The 18669-nt window shown below is 39.5% G+C and overlaps 1 protein-coding gene across 7 annotated transcripts in view; it reads left to right on the top strand.

Moving 5' to 3' along the window:
* The first annotated feature begins 6360 nt into the window (after nucleotides 1-6360).
* Nucleotides 6361-18669, top strand: part of HHAT (hedgehog acyltransferase) — a 404545-nt gene continuing 392236 nt past the window's right edge. For 5 of the 7 annotated variants that reach the window (XM_037824553.1, XM_037824584.1, XM_037824561.1 and 2 more), the window contains exon 1: nucleotides 6800-6925. The gene's annotated coding sequence lies outside the window, so the exon portion shown is untranslated. Of the gene's footprint in view, nucleotides 6431-6799; nucleotides 6926-18669 lie in introns of those variants that run through there. The other 2 variants (XM_037824548.1, XM_037824589.1) reach the window with 2 other exon arrangements.

Here is an 18669-nt window from a genome sequence, read left to right as displayed (position 1 = left end):
TTGTTGGGTTTTACACATTTAAAAATCATATTTAATCTGCCTTTAAAATAAAGGCTTGCATTCTCTTTTTCTTTTTAGAATGTACCTCAGAGCTGAAGCTTGCAGGTCAGAATCAATATTTTTCTCAACATTATCACCATCTATCGTTCTAGATATCCAGTGGTTGAACTTGAACATTTTACTTCATCATTTTTTTTTCTCTTCTAATAATAAAGAGGTCCATTTAAAGGGAAATCCATGCTAATTTAATTAAATGTACATTTGATAGAAACCTGAAACATGTACCACTTGGTAATGTCCTTTCAGAAAAATGCTTTACAAGCAACTGTGAATAGTGTTAATATAAAGTTAATCTGTTCTGTGTTAACTGTCTCATAATGCTGATGATCACCTTCACACAATATACCAGGAAAATCAAATGAGAGGTTTGCTAGTAAAAGATAGAATGACTTGTACTATTCAGTGATGTTTGCCCAGACTTCCATAATCTCTTTTAATTCTTTTCATAGCAATTGGATGCAGCATTTACAACAATGTTCCCAATTCTTAATAAAAATCCAGTGATGGGCTATGACATTTTCTACACTCTTCTATTTTCTATTCTATTCTATTAAAAAAATTTAGTCTGGTTGTAACCTACTAACTTCATTTTACAATCTACAGATGTATTGTGTTTTGCAAGTGGTCTGAATAATGCTGATATAGTTAATAAATATGTTAATGAACAAACCAGAGAAGTTTAGAGAGTGGTAAGTGCTGTAAGGAAAATATAAAAGAATAATTTAATGGGATAGTGAGTGTGCTGGTTTGGATGTATTATATCCCCCAAAACGCCATAATCTTTGATGTAATCTTGTGGAGGCAGACTGTATTAGTGTTGATTAGGTTGGAACCTGTTGATTGTTTCCGTGAAGATGTGACTCAATCAACTGTGCACAAGACTTTGGATAATTTCCATGGTGGTGTTACCCCACCCATTTAGGGTGGGTCTGAATTAAATCACTGGAGCCACATAAACGAGCTGACAAACAGAAGGAGTTCAGAGCAACTGAGAGTGACATTTTGAAGAGCAGCTGCAGCTAAGAGAGGACAAAATGCCCCAAGAGCAACATTTTGGAGAATGCCATTTTGAAACGCCACCTGGGAGCAAGTGGACACAAGCCATGTGCCTTCCAAGCTAACAGAGGTTTTCCAGACACCAATGGCCATCCTTCAGTGAAGGTACCCTCCTGTTGATACCTTACCTTGGACACTTTATGGCCTTAAGATTATAACTTTGTAACCAAATAAACCCCCTTCACAAAAGCCAATCCATTTCTGGTGTTTTGCAAAATGGCAGGATTAGCAAACTGGAACAGTGAATGACTAGGCAGGAGTTAATTTTGCCAGGGTGGTCAGGGAAGGCTTCTTAGAGGACGTGACACTGAATTGTGCTCTTCATAGTTTAATCTACTTATATGAATCTACATTATTTTAAATTTGTTTATTATTTGTTAGCTAAACTGCAACTTCCTGCCGAACAAGTCTTTTTCACTTCTTGAAAAATCTGACCCAGCAGTCAGTTTCGTGCTGTATATAAAATAGATGCTGGACAAATGTTAGTTCAGAGTCACCAAAACCCAGGGCTGATGTCTTCATAGGTGGAGCAGACGAGAACCTGTGCCAGGTGGTGAGTTGGGCAGCCCCCTTAATCCTTCAAAATAGCTCCCTATTATTGCCTGTGCCTGAAATTTTATAATTAGAAATTCACTCTTTTGTCTTTAAGCCATTATCAATTAAGTCTTAACAACTATTTGTGCCTCTGTTGAATGAGAATAATTTCTATGACTGAGTCATAGTTGAATTTACAAAGAAGAGTCTGCCTGATTAATCCCTCCTAAGCACCAGTCCTGCAGGCTGCAGAGTGGCTACCAGGTGCTTAGGGTTGCCTGTCAGGACAGGAGGCCCCCGGGCTATTCAAGCCCAGCTAACTGAGACTGTGAGAGAGAAAACCCGCCCAGTGCAGGTGCCTGATTAATGACTTGTGATTAAAGTAATGGTATAAAGAATGACTGACCATTAATTACCCACATGTGCATACCAATTTTGATATTTTTTTTACCTCTAAAGGAATACAATACCAATGCACAGATTGGTTTTCTCTTTTAACTCAATTATCATTAATTTTGCTCAATTTACTTTACCCCTCAAACCCCAGAGAGGTTTGCTTCTCAACCCCAGGGAGAGCCCTTCATGGATTTACTTGTATGGTCAGAACAGAGACGCCTTCCAAGCCAGGCCTGGCCACACCAGCTCCAGGTCAGGATTCCCGGAGGCCTGATCCTTCTGTTTCAAAAGAGGCACGGATCTTCTAAGACCAGACACTTCCCGCCTGTGTGTGAAGCATTAAAGATAGGGGGAAAATCCCTCCCCAGCACCCCAAAAGGCCCCCCAACATTTTTCCTGGTGTTTAGGCTTCAACATCGATTTAATCCAATTTTCTTACCTCTTACTCCAAGAGGAACTTTGTCTCCCACCGTCCATTCCTTTCACTCCAAACTCTGGTGTTTAAAAGACGTCTACACCATCAAATGTGTCCTTTTTTTAGAGTTTAATCCAAAGGTAGAAAAACCCAAGGCTACATATGATTTTCTGGATTAAAAAAAATTTTAAGACACTTTAATAGGTATATGGTTATGTGAATAAATTGATAAATTAATTCAGTGAGAACCAAGAATTTGCTATGTGTGCTGGTTGGAAGCTGTTATGTACCCCAGAAAAGGCCATGTTCTTTTAATCTATCCCTTTTGGGGGCGGACCTATTGTGGGTGGGACCTTTTTTTTAACCGTCATTCATCATCTTTATCCCAACTGACAAGTTACATGTCTAACAAATGTTTATATTTATTATTTTTAAAAGGAATAACACATTCAATTGGTGGTCAACAAATCTTATTATCAAGATCCTTAAAATAAATGTGTCTATTTTTAAATTGCTAGTGTTTTGAGATACACACATGCACACAATATTTATACCAAAATACCAAAATTTGATTTTAGATTTGCTTATATTAGAAGCATATGTCTTAATATACACATATTTTTTAAAAATGCCAGATATCCTTTTTGATACATTTTTTATTGTGAAATTTAATATATATACCTAACAGTGATAACTTTCAAAGTACGATTTAACAAGTAGTTAGAGAGCAAATTTCAAAGAATGTCATGGATTACAGTTCCACAATTTCAGTTCTTTCCTTATTGTGAAATATAACATATATATATACAGAAAGATGACAACTTTTAAAGTACAATTAAATGAGTAGCTATAGAGCAAATTTCAAAGAATGTTATGGGTTACAGTTCCACCATTTCAGGTATTTCCTTCTGGCTATTCTAATACCCTAGCATCTAAATATATTTATATTTATATTTATTTTTATATTCATATTTATATTTATATAAAGATCCAGTATTCATAATCCTTTGTTAAATCCTATCTCGTCTGTTGCTACCCGTTCCTCTCATTTAATCACTTGCTTGATCTTCAGGGGTGTCTAGGCACTGAGCACCCTAATTTGTTCATATTGAAAAGGGGTGTTGACATTATAGGGAAGGAGGCAAATCTTGTCTTTCTTAAAGAGGCTGTTGCCTCTGGGTTTTAGGACTTGTCTGGCATAGGAACACTCTGATGGATTTAAGTTTCTGAGAGAGAAACTTAGTGAGTGAAACTTTTTATAGAAACTTAAATAGGGACCTAGGTATTTCCAGAATACTGTTGGTTAGGGCATGGCATACTGTGGCCATTTGGGATGTCTAGCTGGAGCTTGCTTAGCCATTGTAGCCTTATTTTGTTATCTTTGTTTCCCCACTTTTGGTGAAGAAGGCATTTTCAATCCCTCGATGCCAGGGCCAGACCCATTCCTGGGAGGGAACTTTTGATTAGGTTGTTTCAATTGAGATGTGACCCTGCCCATTCAAGGTCAGTCTTAATCCTTTACTGGAGTCCTTTATGAGGATAAAAGACAGAAAGAGCCAGAGAGCTCAGAGAGAGAAACACCCATAGAGTATGGAGAGAAAGGCTCTGGAGGTGCTAAGAGAGAACCTACAGATGCTCAGAGAGGAGGCCACTGGAACCTGAAGCTGAAAGCACCCAGTCCCGGGAGCGAAGGACCCAGCAGATGCTGGCCACGTGCCTTGCTAACTGAAGAGGAAGCCTGGATGCCAGCAGCCTTTCTTCAGGAAAGGTATCTTCCTCTTGATGACTTAAGTGGGACATATTCATGGCCTTACCTTAGAACTGTAAAATTGTAAGCTAATAAGTCACCTTTGTAAAAACCAACCCATTTCTAGTATATTGCATTTCGGCAACTTTGGCAAACTGAAACACTGTGCATTGTCCCTAGTTTAACAGAAAACATGCAGGGTTTGGAGGGTGTTTGTATCAGATGAAAATGTTTTAAGGTGCTTTTAATATTTGGATAGTTTCAGCATTTGGTATATGAGTGTACAAAACCAGGATTCTAGAGTCCATAAAATGAACTTTATGGTAATCAAAGCTTTTTTGTTTTCTAGAGAATGCCACATAAATTTTTCCAACATAAAATTAATATATACTCAATAAAAATGTGGAAAAAACTGGAATAAAGCAAGTCCCACTGCCCAAACTCAATCATAAACGGCGTTTTGGTTTATTTTTTTCCCAGTCATTTTTCCATGCACAGATTTAAAATATATATAGTTATGGTCATATTACATATGCAAAATAAACATTGTTTGAATGGGTTGTATATAAAAGATATCACAGAGTGTGTAAGTTTTGGTTTAATTTCCACTTCTCTACTTTTGGACATTTAGGGAGTTTTCAGGGTGTTGTTTTGTTCCATACAATGGTATAAATTTAAATGTGATTTACATCTGTTTATAAGAACATTTTCCACATTATGGATTATTTCCTTTGAATTTATTCCTATAAATAGAGTTCAAAATCAAAAGGTTTGAACATTTTCAAGAGTTTTGATACATTTTAAAGGTTTCAATATTGCCAAGTTGCTATCTGCCTAAAAGGTGTGTGCCTATATCACAGCACCTTTGCCAGCACTCAATATTATTTATTGATTTTTGCCAACTTTATATGTGAAAAATTGTGTATTTTACTTTACATTTTATTTTGAGCTTTCTGTGATATTTGTTTCCAAATTGTATCCCTTCTCCCTTTTTGATGGATTGTCTTTGCAGGTGCCTTGCTCATCTGTATTTGGCTTCTAATGTTTCTTATTAGTTGCATGAAATTTATATATAATAAAAACAAACACTTCGTATGTATTTGCTGCAAATACTTTCCCCAGTCTATTGCTTACCTGTAAATTTGGCTATTTTTATATAATTGATGTTTCTAATTTACTTGGGGTTAAATCTTGTGTTTTCTTTTGTATTCTTAGGTGAATATGTTGTGTGTGTGTGTGTGTGTGTGTGTGTGTGTAGAACAGAGTTAAATGTAAATGACAGTGAACATACATTATTGCCAATAGTATTTAAAAACAACGTAGGAGCTGTCCCTGAATCGGACAATACCTGACCCTAGTTTTTGCTCAGCCACTCCCTCTGCCAAAGTGCCTTGGGGCTAAGGTTGCCAGATAAAATACGGGATGCCTAGCTAACTTTAAATTTCAGATAAAAGACGAATAATTTTTAGTGTAGGAATGGCCTGCTCAAATACTGCAAATTCAATTTTAACTGGACGTCCTGCATTTTTAGGCTTTGGGGATGATGGGACCTAAGAATATGGTTCCAGATCTCAGGGAGTTTATATTCTGGTTTCCCAGAGGATTTTGCAACCAGGAAAACAATCTCCTGGGCTATTACAATGGCTGAGTTCCCTTCTTAGAGCAGAGCCTCTTTGTTTTCCTGCCCCCTGAAGCAGAGTTATCCACTTATACCTCATTAGAACCATTGAAGACAGCACTCTCTGGGGAATCTGATTCCTTTGGTTTGTGGAAGGATCCAGAAGGATGATTTTTTAACAAGGGCCCAGGTGATTCTCCTGCTTAGGTAAGTCTGTGGAACTCCGTCATGTCCCTCCCTTAGCTAGGCGTTGGGAACGTCTTAGCATCAACAGACAGCACAGTCACTGTTCTCGTAACATCCCGTTGAGCAGCTTCAGAGCTCAAAATGTATATTTTGCAGTAGTGATAATCTTTGTAAATTGCTTTACAATTCCTGAACTTCGTCCCATTTGCTTTTCACTCTAATTCGTGGAGAGCACGGAAACTTTCTGTTTTACAGAAGACAGGCTAGCAGGGGCTAAGTTCATCCAGCAAGCTCGTGAATCAGCTGGCTACAAAGCCCGCCCTCTCTCCACTCCACCAAGGTCCTTCTTTCGCCTACAAGTGTAGGAGGGGACCACTGGTGCTGGATTTAGAAAGGAGCAGCCCATCTCAAGTTTCAGGTAACTTCCGCCTCCAAAACTGTTGACAGCCGGGGCCTACAATTAATGTAGAGGTGGGGGGGGGGGGGGGTTAGTGTGCGCGGCTCAGCGCAGGAACCAGAAACCAAGGGAAGAGCGGGGTCGAGGGCTCTTGCGGGACAGTGCAGGGCAGACAACCCGCGCAGCCAGGCTTCGGAGAGACAGGCCGCCCTCTTGCACCTCCTTCTCCAGCAGCGCAGCCTGCACACCGCCGCACCGCCGCACCGCCGCACGCCTCCGGCTCCCGAGCCCGGCCACCTGGAGCGGAGGCCGCGCGGGCACGGCTGCGGGGGCGTGCTCCGAGGACGCGCGCGAGCACGAGGCACGCGCCGTTAAAGACCCGCTGCCGAGAAAGGAGGGCGCGCCCCGGGAAAAGCTCGCCGCCGTCGCCGCCGGGACTCGGAAGTGCAGAGAGAGGGTTGTTGGGAACTCGTGGCGCGCGTGAACGTCGCCGCCACCGCCCGGGACAGCCCGGAGGTTGGTAGCTGGTGCTCGTAGAGGGTCCTGGGGAGCTTGGGTGTCGACCTTTAGCTTCGGTTTACTTTGTTGTAAAAAGAAATGTTGAAGACGCTTTTCGTTTCCCAACCCAGTTCTCGTGTGCGCGTCCGAGGGCGGGACAGAGGAAGCACGGGGTTCTGCAGGGGAGACAAAGGCGGCGGGGACCCGGCGCGCCTTGCGCCTTGCAAAGGCAGGGTTGGGGGCACCTTGTCAGGGGTTCCCGCGGGCCGGGCCGGCTAGGCCAAGTCCACGCACGCCCCTGCCCCTGTTCTTTCTCCTTGTCTTGGTCCTCATTTCCCCGCACCGTTGCAGGGAATTGCGAGCTCTGGCCGTGTTGGCAATATTAGAGAGCCCCTGCGTGAGTGCTGCGACCCCCGGGACCCAAAGTTAGCGATTTCTTTTGCCTTCTACTCTTGGGACTCAGTCTCCTCATCTGTTCTGAGTCTAGCCTTCAGATGGCACCACGGTTTTTTTTGGAAAAGCCCTCCACTCCCTAGCAAAGAGGGTGAAAGGAGTACTAGGGGTGGCAATGGTGTTAAGAAATCCGCTGTTTCCTGGATTCATTGCTCTTGGAACAGGAATGTAGGGCTGGGGGTTGCCCTCCTCGGTGGTTTGTATTAGGTGGAGATGAGACTCCTTGTTTCTGTCCCTTTCTGTATTGTATTCCCCAGTCATTCACCCATTCATTCGCAGAGGTAGGTGCCTGTTTCCGTGATTAAGTGCAATGGGGATACGAGAGGAGAGAGAAGGCTTCCTTGAGGACGTGGTGGTTTTGTATTGGACTTGGAAGGAAAAGTATGATTTTTTTCCCCCCTTCCCGTCTTCATATTCCGTATTCCCTGTAACTTTTCTCCCTTCTCTTTTCTCTCGCGCAGTCCCTAACTGTGATTAAATGTTGTTAAGGACAGTCAGTTCTGGTCTGAAAGATTCAACTAATAATAACTTAATGGGTACTATGTGCTTGTCAGGTGTGTTAGATGCATTATTTCTAAACCTTACAATAACTGGGAAAGATAGGTAGTGTTATTTTCACAGCTGAATAAAGGAGGGCTCGGAGGGGGTGTCCAAGCCTTACACTAGTAGATGTTGGGTGGGGTTTTGTGCCCCCCCCCCAATCAAAGCTTGTGTTCTATCTACTGTTTCTTTTGCTCCCTCCTTGGGAAATAGCTTGGATGGGCCAACCTAAGGTGAAGACCAAGTCTCTGGAGAGACTTGGTAATTTTTGTGGGTGGCTAGATGTTGGTGGGGCTCTGGAGGTAACATCAGGAACTAATCAGCATGGACCTTACTCATCTGTGTGTCTGCTGCCTCCAGCCCAGAGCCTGGCCCATAGGGAAGGACTCCTTAATACTTTATTGGCATTCCCTGTCCTGGGTAAAATACTTGATTCTATGCAGGTGTTCTTAACCTTTTTGTGCAATGGACCTCTTTGGAGTCTGGTGAAGGCAATGCCGAATGTTTTAAAAGGCATTAAAACAAAACAAAACAAAACATAGGGTTACAGATTATATTGAAGCAAAGTTAAAATAGTGTATAACAACCAAGTTTGCAATGGAATATTGTATATTTGCTTCTTTGTTAGTGCATTAAATAACAAGATGCAGTGGTGGATCAAACACCTGCCATAATTTCAAGTACTGGTGCCCATGTAGATATTTAGTGGTATTTGTAAAAGCTGCACTGTGGTAGAAAATTTTATTTTTGTCAGTGTCACCAGAGCTGCTCTTACTTCTTTGGTGTGTTGTCCACATTTATAATTAAATGAAATATTGAATTTCAGTAAGAGGTTAGTGAAAATAAAGATGTATGAGAAAAAAATTATAAGCCCATGGCTTTTCTGAATTCTACCTATTGCTCCCTTAGTGGAGGGACTGGACGGAGGGGGAGAGGAGGCTGAGTATCCTACAATAGGGAACCCCCCGCCTCTTCATGATTCCTTTTTCTTTTGAATTCTTCCTGACCACTCTGGAGCATTGCTAACAGCTGTTTCCTTCTCCTTCGGTTAGTGCCTCCTTTTCCGCAGGTTCACAGTTGTTTCTGTTGATAAAAGTGGTTAAGAGAGAATTGCTGAATTCTTTACATACTCTACCTCCCCTTCTCCTCGTATGGATTATTCTGCTAGAGAAAATTTCTGCGATAGTGAATGTGTGTCATATAGTGTGTGACAGCCTTTCATTTTGGTGGGTGGAAAGGAATTTTAATGGTGTATGGTATTGCCAGTGTCAAGGAAGAAAAAGGAGGTAGCACTACATATCCCACAGAAACAAGATCATAAAATGTTATTAAGAACAATTTCATTGTAATAACTTGAAAATTCAAATGAAATGGACAAGTTTTTAGGATAAAACAGCTTTCCCAAGATATGAGAACTAGAAAATCTGTATTAAAGATTTTGAGTTTGTAGGTATAAACCTTTCCATAGCAAAATTTTCAGGCCCAGATGGCTTCACTAGTAAAATTTTCCAAATAGTCAAAAAAGAAATGAAAAGGAGGAAGGACAAAGAGGGAGCGCTTCCCAGCTTCTTTGATGAGGCCAGCATAACCTTAATATCAAATCTTTCAAAGAAATTACAGGCCAAAGTCTCACAAAAAATGATGCAAAAACCTTAAAACAAATGCATTAATAAATAAAATCTAACAATCTATAAAAAGGATAATCAATCATGGCCAAATTTGATTTATTCCAGGAATGTAAACTTCGTCTAATATTGGAAAATCGTTAAATGCAATTTGCCACATAAAACAGAATAGAGGAGGAAAATTATTTGATAAAAGTCAACATCCAGGAGAATTTCCCTGAAAGATGGCAGAGTAGGGAGCTGCAGAACTCACTCCTCCTCCAAAGCAGCCAGTAAACAGGCAGGATCTGCTTGAAACAACTATTCTGGGGCTCCAAAGAGGCCAGAGAACACGGTACAGCATCCGGGGAAGAACGGGAGAAAGAGGCTGAGAAACCGCGGTAAAGAACTGTGAGTAGCTTGCTCTGAGGCACCTGCTGGTGCTTACCCCCCCAACCCACCCCCCCAGGTAGGCCACCTTGGGATCCAGTCCCTGGCATCTGCTGAGGACAAAAAGGGAAATAAAAGTCTTCTTCCCCAAGAAGATAGTGGGGTACAGCTGAGTATTGATCGTGGCTTTTGAATAGCTAATTTGGATTGCTGGGTCCCAGCTCCGAGATACTGTTTAAACCCACCCCGACTGGCCCTAGCCTTTGTTCACCCCGGCCCCAACAGAAGCAGAAGCAGTGGAGGTTTAAAGTCCCTGGCCCCCTTAGAGCTGTGGGGTGCGGTTTGCTGAAGGGCACCATTGCCTGGGCAGTCCAGGAAAATGCAGTTTCCGGGAGTTGTCAAAAAGGCCTCTGGTATCTTTCCTCACCCTGGGCTCTTTGGAGTTGATCTATGCCTTCTTTGTGCATCCTTGGCCCTATTTTGACTGGTAAATACTGATTTGGGGAAGTCTTCTTTGGGGTAACCTTCCCCCCAGAATTTGCCCCCCAGGCAAAAGCACTACCAGCAATGAAGGTGTGTAAAAACAACTACAGAGACAAAACAAAAACATCAGGATTCCTGGAGAAGGAAGAGAGGAAAGAAAAACCAGGGGCCAGATGGCTCCACAGGTGAATTCTATTAACCATTCCAAGAAGTATTAATACAAATCCTGCTCAAACTCTTCCAAAAAACTGAAGAGGAAGGAACACTACTTAACTCATTCTGTGAGGCCAACATCACCCTCATACCAAACCCAGATAAAGATTTGAAAAGAAAAGAAGAATACAGACCAATTAATCCAATAAATATAGATGCAAAAATCTTCAACAAGGTACTAGCAATTTGAATCCAACAGCACACATTGAAAGAATTATACACCAAGGTCAAGTGAGTTTTATCCCAGATATGCAAGGGTGGCTCAACACAAGAAAATTAATTAATGTGGTGCACACATTAGCAAATCAAAGGGGAAAAAACCACATGATCATCTTGATTGAGGCAGAAAAGGCGTTTGACAAAATCCAACATCTTTTCTGATAAAAACACTTTGAAAGATAGGAATAGAAGGAAGCTTCCTCAGTATGATAAAGGGCATATATGAAAAACCTACCACTCCCCTTCAAGGTCAGGAAAAAGACAAGGATGCCCATTTTCACCACTGTTATTCAACATTGTAGTGGAAGTTCTAGCCTGAGCAGTCAGGCAAGAAGAAGAAGAAAAATGGTTCATGGATTAGAAAACTAAATATTATTAATATGTCAATTCTACCCAGATTTCATTTACAGATTCAATGTAATCCCAATCAAAATTCCAACAGTATATTTTGCAGAAATGGACTAGCCAGTTATCAAATTTATTTGGAAGGGTAAGGGACCCCAAATAGCCAAAAATATCCTGAAAAAGAAGAATACAGTTATAGGACTCACACTTCTTGACTTTAAAGCATATTATGAAGCTGCAGTGGTCAAAACAGTATAGTACTGGCACAGAGATAGACATATTGACCAATGGAAAAGAACTGAGAGTTCAGAAATAGACCCCCCACATCTGTGGCCAATTGAACTAGACAAGGCTACCAAGTCCACTCAACAGGGACAGAAAAGCCTTTTCAACAAATGGTGCTGGGAGAACTGGATAGCCATAACCAAAAGAATGAAAGAGGACTCCTGTCTCATACATTATACAAAAGTTAACTCAGAATGGACCAAAGACTTAAATGTAAGAGCCAGGACCATAAAACTCATAGAAGGAAATATAGGGAAGCCTCTTCAAGATCTTGTGGTAGCAGTGATTCTTAGACTTTACAACCAAAATACAAGCAATGAAAGAAAAAATAGATAAGTGGTACCTCCTCAAAATTAAAAACCTTTGTTCTTCAAAGCACTTTGTCAAGAAAGTGAGAAGGCAACCAACTCAATGGGAGAAAATATTTGGAAACCATATGTCCTATAAGGGTTTGATATCCAGAATATATAAAGAAATCCTACAACTCAACAATAAAAAAAGACAACCCAATTTAGAATGGGCAAAAACTTAGACATTTTCCCAATGAGGAAATAGAAATGGCAAAAAAGCACATGAAAAGATCCTCAACATCACTAGCTATTAGGGAAATGCAAATCAAAACCATAATGAGATTTCATTTCACGCCTACTAGAATGGCCACTATTAAAGAAACAAAACTACAAGTGTTGGAGAGGATGTGGAGAAATAGGAACACTCATTCATTGCTGGTGGGAATGTAAAATGGTGCAGCTGCTGTGGAAGACAGTTTTGTGGTTTCTCAGGAAGCTAAGTATAGAATTGTTATATGATCTGGCAATGCCACTGCTAGGCATATACCCAAAAGAAATGAAAGCAGAGACTCGAACAGACATATGCACACTGATGTTACATAGCATCGTTATTCACAATAGGCAAATGATGGAAACAACCCAAGTGTCCATCAGCTGATGAATGGATAAACAAAATGTGGTGTATACATATAATGGAATAATTATTCAGCCTTAAGAAGGAATGAAGTTCTGATGCATGCAATACCATGGATATATCTTGAGGAAATTATCTTGAGTGAAATAAGCCAAACACAAAAGGGCAAATGTTGTATGGTATCACTAATGTGAACCAATTATAATAAGCTAACTCATAGAGTTAGAATCTAAAATATAGGTTGCCAGGAGTTAGAATGGGGATAGAGAATGGGGAGCTGATGCTTAATGTGGGCAGAATTTCTAATTAGGTTGATTGTAAATGTTTGGAAATGGATAGTGGTGATGGTAGCATATTATTGTGAGTATAATTAACAATGCTGAATTATGTTTGTGAATGTGGTTGAAAGGGGAAGTTTTTTGATGTGTATGTTACTAGAATGAAAGAAGATAAAATATGGGACTTGATACACCGTGAACCCTATTGTGGATGATGAACTGTGATTAATAGTACAAGTCTAAGAATGTTCATTCATGAATTATAACAAATGTATGACACTAATACAAAGTTGGTAATAGGTTGGTGTACAGGAAAAATACACCTAATGTTTATGGACCATAGTTAGCAGTAGTATTTTAATATTCTTTTATCAGTTGTAACAAAGGTGCCACACTAATGCCAAGTGTCAACAATAGGGAGGTATGTGGGAATGTTGTATTTATTACATGACTTTTCTGTAAACCTACAACTTTTCTAATTAAAAAAATAATTAAAACATTGTGCTAAATGAGAGAAACCAGACACAAATACTACTTACTGAATGATTCCATTTATATAAAATTTAAATATAAATAAATCTATAGAGAGAGATTAGTGATTATGTAGCTGGGGAAGGATAGAAAGATTGAGAGGTGACTGCTAAGGGATATGGGGTTTTTCTTTTTGAAGTAATGAAAATATTCTAAAATTGATTGTGGTGATGAATGTACAACTCTGTGATTATACTAAAAGCCACTGATTGTACACTTTGGATGGATTGTACAATATGTGAATATATCTCAACAAAACTGCTTTAAAAAAAAATCAGCGTCTATTCATGATAAAAAATTCTCTTTAAGCTACATATAGAAGGGAATTTACTTAAGCTGATAAAAAGTATTTACAAACAAATATCATACTTAATGGTCAAATATTGAAAGTATTCACCCTGAAATTATGAGATTAAGATGCTTTCTATCATTCCTTTTCTTCAGCATTGAATTGGAAGTCCTAGCTAGTGCAATAAGGCGAGGAAAAAAAATGTACTGTTTGGAAAGGAGAGAATATAACTGTTTTTTGCAATAGAACCTTCAAACTATTACAGTTAATATAGAAATTTAGCAAGGTCACTAGATAGATACAAGGTCAAAATAAAGCAATCACACACTAATAACAAACAATGAGAAAGTGAAGTTTTAAAATGATACAATTAACAATACTATAAAAAAAGTAAACATCTAGGAATACATCTAACAAAAGATGGACAAGACTGCCACACTGAAAATTGTAAAATATTATTGAGATAAATTAAGATTTAAATTAATGGAGGGTACATCGTATTTATGGTTGGGAATATGTAAAAATGTGTAAAAGTGTAAAAATGTCATTTCTCTGCAGATCTGTAGATTCAGTGCAATCTCAAAATTCTAACAGGTTTTTGAAAAAATAGACATTAAGCTTATTTTAAAGTTTACATGGAAATTCTAGTTGATCTAAGAAGAGCAATGTTGGAGGACTTAAGCTACTTGATGAATACGTAATTATGACAGTGTAGTATTGGTGCAAGAATAGACATATGGAATTGAGTAGAGAATCCATAACAGGCTCATACATATGGGGTTTCTTGATTTATGTCAGAGGTGATACTGCCGTGCAATGAAGGAAGTATGGCCTTTTCAATAAATGATGCTGGGCCAGTTGGATATCTATATGGACAAAATCTTGATCACCTACCTCATTCCATACACAAAAATTAACCAAGATACATTATACACCTAAATGTAAAAGCTAAAACAATGAAGTTTCTGGAAGAAAGCCAGGAAGATATTTTTATCACCTTGGGACAGTCCAAGGTTTGTTGAATAGGACACAAAAAGCACTAAGTGTAAAAGAAAAGATTGATAAGAACTTCTCTTTATCTAAAGATTCCATAAAGAGTGTGAGAAGGCAAGATACAGAATGGAAGAAGGTGCTTATATATGCAATAAAGAACTCATACACAGAATATATAAAGAACTTCTACAGATCATTAAGAGAAAGGTAGACAGCCTGATAGAAAAGTGGGTAAGAGACGCTTCATAAAAGAGGACCCCTAGATTTCCAATAAACATATGAAAGGTAAGGTGATTAACCTCATTAGTAATTAGGGAAATGCAAATTAAAACTACAATGAGATATCACTATATAGTTGGCAGAGTAGCTAAAATAAAAAAGACTGTCAATGCTAAGTATTGGTTAGGATGTGGATAAACTGGAATTCTCATTATATTGATGATGAGTGTGAAAATTAGCGTAACCACTTTGGAAATCTGTTTTGCAGTGTCATTCGCTAAAGCTGAACATGACTCAGCTATTCCATTCTTAGGTAGATACTCAGCATTAAGACATACATATGTGCATCAAAAGACGTACAAGAATGTTCAGAACAGTATTATTCATAATAGCCGCAAACCAGAAACAACCCGTCTTCATCAATAGTAGAATGGATAATTCGGTAAATAAATTGTACTGTGGAATATGGTAATGAGAATGAACAAACTATTGCCTCACACAAAAATATGGATGAGTCTCAGGAAGCAAAAAAAAAGGCAGACACAAAAGAATGTTGTGTGATTCCCTTTATATGAAGTTTAAAAACGGGGAAAGCTATACTGTGGTAACAAAAGTCAGAACAGTGTTCGCCTTTGGTGGAGTTAGAACCTAGGAAGGGACAAAAAGAGACTTCTGAAGCATTTGAACTTTTTATCTTTTGTGAGTTCATATTTGAAAGCCTTTGAAGTTTTTTCTTTATGTATATTTCAGTAAACAGTTTACTTGGAATATATTATAAAATTTTTTTGTTCATTCAGATGCCTCTAATCTGGAGAGAAAAATGTGATGGACATGATTCATGGTGATTAAAAATGCCTAAAATAGATTGAGAATTTTGAGGGGAAAGAATCCAAAATCACTTCACTAGCTTATTTGAATTAGGGGCTTGTGAAATCAACCTTTTTTTTTTTTTTTTTTTGGGCAGTCTTTAACAGCAGAGAACTGGTTTAAGGGCATTTTGTATAAAATATAAAAGAGTTGCGTTTGATGATATGATTGATATCACTGTGAGGTGGAATCCAAAAAATGCTTAAGTGAGAATTGATTACAAAATATTGTTTTCAAATTTAATTTTCTTAGTATATTTGAAGTTTTTAATTGTTGGATTATAAAAGTCTATTGTTTGATGTAAGTCATTTACATTTGGTACTTTCTTCCCACTAGCCCATGAACTCTTTGAGGGCAGAGATGGTATATTAGTTTCTTATTGCTGCTGTAACAAAACACAAAGCTAGTGGCTTAAAACAACTCGTTTATTATCTTACAGTTTTCAAGGGTAGAAATCCAAAATGAGTTGGCAGAGCTGCATTCCTCCTGGAGGCTCCAAGGAAGAATTCATTTCTTTGCCTTTTCCAGCTTCTAAGGCCTGCCTGCATTTCTTGGTTTGTGACCCCTTCTTCCATCTTCAAAGTACATCACTCTAGTTTCTTCCATTGTCACATGTCTTTTGCCTTGGATCTTCCTATGTCCCACTTATAGGAACCCTTGTGATTACATTTGGCCTACCGGGATAATCCAGGGTAATCTCCCCATCACAGTTCCTTAACTCAGTCACATCTACAGAGTCTTATCTGCCACATAAGGAAACAGATTCACAGGTTATGGGGATTAGGACACGGACATCTTAGGGGGCCATTATTCTGCCTTCCACAGATGGGATCTTAACATTTTGTCTTCAAAGCTAGCTCAGTTCCCAGTTCTCAGTAGCAGCTCATTAACATTTGTTGGCTGTTGAATGAATACGAGGGTCTAAGATTGCACTATTTGAAGGACATTTTCTGAAAGAAGAGACTTGATGGTATTGCCACATGAGTTTTGTGTTTGATTCTAGATACTATAATATAAGGAGACAAGTCTCTAAAGGACTGGTTGAAGGAATGATGGGCATCTGTCTTGGAAGGGCGCTTGGGTTGGAGGGGGTGGCATGTAATTATTTTCAAATATTTGAAGGAGTATTATTGCAAGGACCAATTAAGCCTTTTCAGTATACTTAATAATAATAGCAGTAACATTGGTAACAAGACTAAACATTTAAGTGGTCAGTATGTCCAAGGCCCTGTTTCTATCACTTTACAAACTAATTTAGTCCTCACAGCAACTTTATGAGGTAGTTGTCGTTTTCCCTATTTTATAGATAAGGAAATTAAGCAACAGAGAAGTTACATGCAACTTACTGTAGGTCATACAGCTAGAAAGTGGCAGAGCTGGGCTTCAAACTTTAACATTCTGATTCCAGAGTCTCCCTCTAGACTATTGCAGCATCCTACCTCCATGCCTTTAGTTCCAGAGGGTGGACAAGGGCTGTTGGCAGAAGTTTTTTTGGAAACGGGTGGATTTTGACCCAGTTTTAGGAAAAAACATGGTAACACTCAAAACTGTGTTTCCTGCCTTGTAACGTTATTGGAATGGTGAGGTGGGTTATTGTAAAAGGAATTCCCAAACTAGCTGGCTAGCTGGAGATAAGACCAAATGACAGTAAGCTCCCAATGATTCTGAGATTTTTATTTAGGAACAAAAATATTTCCTTCATTTATGTATATATAACATCAATAGTAGAAGGGGTAATGGGTGTGTGTATATGTATATATATATATATGGGTAAATATGTATATATATTGTGGGTGGGACCTTTTGATTAGGTTGTTTCAATTGAGATATGACCCAGCCCATTCAAGGTGGGTCTTAATCCTGTTTTTGGAGTCCTTTATGAGATGATAAAAGGCAAGATACATTTGGAGAGAGAGAGAGAAAAAGCCCCGGAGATGCTAAGAGAGAACCCACGGATGCTCAGAGAGAAAGGCCATAGAATCAGAAGCTGAAAGCAACAAAACCCAGAAGGAAAGGACCAGCAGACGCTGGCCATGTGCCTGGCTGTCTAACAGAGGAACCCTGGATGCCAGCAGCCTTTCTTCGGAGAATCGATTCTCTTGTCGATGTCTTAATTTGGACATTTTCATGGCCTCAGAATTTAACTTGTAATTTAATAAATCCCCATTGTTAAAAGCCAACCCATTTCTGGTATATTGCATTCTGGCAGCTTTAAAACCAAAACACAGCCTTTGTGACTTTTTTTTGTAATCAAGACCCATTGTGAAATGTAATTCTTCCATAACTTTCAGTTTTATTTATTAGTAATCATTTTAATATACATGGAGTGGTAGATTGTATCCCTGCGCTTTTTTGAGGTGCCATTACCACTCCTCCCATAAAGAGATGGATCTATTTTCTCCTTCCTCTTGAGTCTGGGTTGGCCTTTTGACTTGCTTTGACCAGGAAAATCTGGCATAATCATGTTGCATGAATTCTGGAGCCTGGTCTCCAGAGACCTTGCACTTCTTTCCTTTGTTATCCTGGAACCCTGAAACCTCCATGCAGTGAGGAAGCCTAGTCTAGCCTACTGGAGGATGAGTGCCCACATGGAGGAGACTGAGCACTTCGCTTACATCTAGCCCCAAATGCCTGACATGTGAGTGAGGTTCTCTTGGACCCTCCAGCCCTCAGTGCGTGTGAGGCGACTGTAGTCCCAGGAATGATTCCAAGTGAGATCAGTAGAAGTGCCACCCAGATTGCCATCCCACAGAATCGTGAGAAGCAGTAAGTTGTTGTTTTAGGCCAGTAAGTGTTGGGATGGTTTGTTACGCAGTGACACGTAACTGTTACGGTGCCCACGAGTTAAAAGTACGAGACAGCCAAACCGAATTTAAAGAGCCTTTATTAGCCGGCCGGCGACTGCCCACCGTCACACGGGATTCAGTGAGCAGCCCCGACCTGAGTGTGCTTGAGACTTACATAGGCAGAAACCACATCCTGAAAATGCAAGCAAGCTATTTTGACAGAAGCAGAGTTGGCGGTTAATTAATGGTTGCTTAAGATCTTTAACAAGGTTGAGAAATTTTCTCAAGGTCGGCGCAATGGTTAATTGTTGAAACGGTTATGCTTGGCTAATGCGTACATCCG

The sequence above is a fragment of the Choloepus didactylus genome, chromosome 2 (assembly GCF_015220235.1).
Source record: "Choloepus didactylus isolate mChoDid1 chromosome 2, mChoDid1.pri, whole genome shotgun sequence".
Taxonomy (NCBI): Eukaryota; Metazoa; Chordata; class Mammalia; order Pilosa; family Megalonychidae; genus Choloepus; species Choloepus didactylus.
The sequence above is the reverse complement of the archived record's forward strand: the minus strand, read 5'-3'. Positions and strand labels throughout refer to the sequence as shown.